The following is a 3,901-nucleotide window of genomic DNA, read 5'->3' on the forward strand; positions in this document are numbered from 1 at the left end:
GTTTCTGGTCGTCACTGGCCCCTCCGATGGGGGGGGGAGGAGGTGGGTGTGTGGTTCGTATGGGGGGGGGGGGGGCAAGGGGTGTTCAGCAACAGGTAATCCAGGTGGGTGAAGTCAAGCATTCATTATGTCACTGCTCTATTTCCGTGGCGCGGGGATAACTGAACAATTCGCTAATCAACACTCACCAATCCCCGCCTCTTAAACAGGGAACAAAGAGCCGATCCATTCCATCCCTCTGACACACACAACGCATTTCCCACACCACACGTGCGCGCAGCACACAAACACACAAAATCTCCCTCTGGAAACACGGGCACAGAAGAGTGTATGACATCACCCAGGGCATTATCGGGTCTTCCACTGTCTCTGCTTGTCACACCTACTAAAATATAAGCCTTCCGAGGTCACACACACAACCCTGCCCGCTGCCGCCAATGCCACCCGCTAAAACAAAGGCTGGGTTTTCGGGAGGGAGGGTGTGAAAAGGAGGAAGGAGAAGGGAGGCTTGAGCGCATACTGACCTTGTATGCCCCGAACCAGAGTGTGAAGGGAGAACCACAATACGCTCCTCATCCCCCTCTCATCGGCGCCACCATGTAAGACAGTAACCAGACCAAGACAAAGTTCCAGGAGATAGAAAAAGCGAGCAAGAAGAGAGGCAAGAAAAGAGCAAGAGATGAGACCGAGGGAGAAAGACAATGAAGGGAAGTTAGTGAGAGAGGATAAAGAAGAGAGGAAAGGAGAAGACGAAGAGAGCAAACGAGAGAGAGAAGGAGAAGAGGAAATGAAAGAAAGAAAAGGAGAACAGAAGAACAGAGAGAAGAAAGAAAAAGAAAGAGAAAAAAAAAAAAAAAGAAAAGAAAAAGAAAGAAAAAGAATAAGAAAGAAAAAAAAAAGAAAGAAAGAAAAGAAAGAAGGAGAGAAAACGGAAAAAGAGATACGAGAGGAGGGTGGAGAAAGAGGAAGAAAATGGGTAAGGAGGAGTAAGAGAAAAGAGAAAGGAGAAGGAGACCGAGGAGAGGGAGAGAGAGAGAGAAGAGACAGGCAGAGAGAGAGAGAGAGAGAGAGAGAGGAGAGAGAGAGAGAGAGAGAGAAGGTCTATAGACCTGTGACTCAAATGTCAGTATAGCTGCTATGTGACCCTGACCTGATAATCCAGTTAAGTGACGGTGATGAGACAAGAAGACCTCCCCCCACACCCACACACCCTGGCCCCTCAACCCCTACCCCTCTCTCTTCATATCCAGTAGCCTGTGACAACAATCCATTGCACCAACCCAACTTTATCCATCTATTCATCTCTCAAAAACAAACTAGGAGGGACAATACTCCTCACCCCCTCTCTCCCATTGCACCAGCGTTAATGCAGTCCCCGGGACCAAAGACAAAGAACCCTACTTAAGTCTCAGAGCAAGTGACGTAACTGATTGAAACGCTACTAGCGCGTACCCGCTAACTAGCTAGCCATTTCACATCCGTTACACCAGGACACAGCAGGTTACTCTTTGGTGTGACCTGAGAAGTAGGGATGGAGAAGACAGGAGAAGACAACTGGGTGGCGMGTCTTTCCTCGTTCTACTAAATGAGTGTGTAATGTCATCCTGTCCTTGTTTAACTTTACWGTCGTCCTGCTCCCTCCCTCCACTGACTGTAAAACACTGTAAAAACCCATGMGCCGGAAAAGGCCCTAAAAGTCTCTGGGGTTAAAAGGTCTCCTGTGAACCTGTGAGTGTGTGCGTATGCACCTGCGTGCTCGTGTGTGTTAGCTACATGTGCGAACAGAGGAATGCTTGTTTGATGCTGCCAGGGCCAATATTGTAAGGACTGAATTGTTACAGACCCCAGTGAACAATAGGGAAAAGTTTCCTAGTATATGTGTTTAATGACAGACTCTTTAACAGGAGATATGCGACAAGCACAAGGACATTCTGTGTTCAAGCTGATTCTCACTGACACCTTGCCCTCCAACAGTGGATAGGTCAAAGGTCGAGGCATAGGCTAATCTATCTGACATATAATCTGACAAACAGCCATGCATGTAGAATATGCAGGTAACTAGTTACAGAAAGATTAGATTACAAGCTGATGAAGACATTTTCTTTGTGGTGGCTATTAAAAAACAATGACGTTTCAACCAGCATTCAACCTGACCATGGTATCACAAAACAACCAATTTTGCCCTTAGGGTAACTGCATTACCATTCAATACAACAGGCCCTGCTGGAGAAGAGATGACGATGCTTTTAGTTTAATGCAGTTCTAACGAGAGATGAAGAGAAAGTTGAAGAGACTTTAGGAGACTGGTTTTGGCTGCTTCATTATCCCTTCATTCCTGTGGTTCCTCAGTACCTATAGGTGTTGGCACGCAGAGCAAGGCGGGAGGGATAGGGAGGGGTGGAGGGGTAGGATTAAAAGCCGACTTTCAAATGGTCAACCGATGACCCAGGTGCACATGGGGAAATAGTTACTCTCTCTCTCTGTCTCTGAATCTCTCTCTGTCTCTGAATCTCTCTCTGTCTCTGAATCTCTCTCCAGAGAGAGAGAGAGAGAAGAGAGGAGAGAGAGAGAGAGAGAGAGAGAGAGAGAGGGAGAGAGAGAGAGAGAGAGAGAGAGAAATATACCTTTTTTAAACCTTTTTGAGTGCAATATTTAACTGTTCGTTGTTTTTGTTGATGTTGTTTTGTGTCTTTCACTTTTGTGTATTCTTTATTTCCCTTGCTTTGAACTGTAAACACTGCCAATAAAGCCCCTTTGAATTCAAATTTGAAGAAAGAGAGAGAGAGAGGAGAGAGAAAGGAGAGGAGCAGAGGAGAGGAAGAGAGAGAGGAGAGAGAGAGAGAGAGAGAGAGAGAGAGAGGAGAGAGAAGAGAGAGACGAGAGAGAGAGAGAGAGAAGAGAGAGAGAGAGAGAGAGGAGAGAGAGAGAGAGGAGAGAGAGAGAGAGGAGAGGAGAGAGGAGAGAGAGAGACGAGAGAGAAATACTGTCATCTTTGGATTCCAGTGTCTTTAGGGACTTGTATTAGAGGACGCTTCTTTAACCATTGGAGAACCGAAGATGTAAGAAAAAAACATGTGTGTAACAAAAGGTATTCAAACGTGTTTTAACAATAGGCGCCTGAGACAATCTGAGAATAAGACACAAGCCTAGTCCAAGGAATGACTGAGTGAGTATATAATACAAGCTGTGTGTGTCTAATACGATATGCTGAGATAATCATTCATATCCCAGACAGACAGACAGCTGGTATGCAGGAGTCTAAACTCTCGGGGAAATAAGGGGGGGCGCGAGCCTCGCTACATAAGTAGGGAACTGTACGGCACACTAAGTAGGGCACTACAGTAGGGGCTTGGGGGGGTCAAACATTTAATAAGAAACACAATTATAAACCTGAAAGACCTTAGCTACGCCGAACAATGTCTCAGCTGTCTGTCCCTTTCACACACACAAAAAACACCGCATACACACACACATCCCTGCACTCTCTCTGACAGGAGTGATTTGGAGTGGAAGGTTACACTCACCAACCGACACGTTGGACGAGATCCAAGAAGTGTTACTTCTATTTGAAACAACAGTTTGGTAATGGTTTCAGTGGTTTTAGGATGCACCTTCAGTAATTCTCAGTGGAAACAGAATACAAATGATCACTGGAGGGAATCTGAGTGTCACTTTTTGCATTGGAGCGTTGTGTTAGCGGAGAGGGGTGACATACGATTAAATGAGTCTAGCTGATATATCAAGAATATACGTCATGGTTGTTCCATTAGCAGACGAAAAGGCCATGTAAATCCAACATGAAGGTTATTTTAACTCTGAGAGTTGTGTAGTACTGTGGGATGGTGTGTATAGAAACAGGGAGGAGGAGGAGTGAGGATGGAGAATGTGTATAAGTGTGCTC

The sequence above is a fragment of the Salvelinus sp. IW2-2015 genome, linkage group LG36 (genome assembly GCF_002910315.2).
Source record: "Salvelinus sp. IW2-2015 linkage group LG36, ASM291031v2, whole genome shotgun sequence".
Classification (NCBI taxonomy): Eukaryota; Metazoa; Chordata; class Actinopteri; order Salmoniformes; family Salmonidae; genus Salvelinus; species Salvelinus sp. IW2-2015.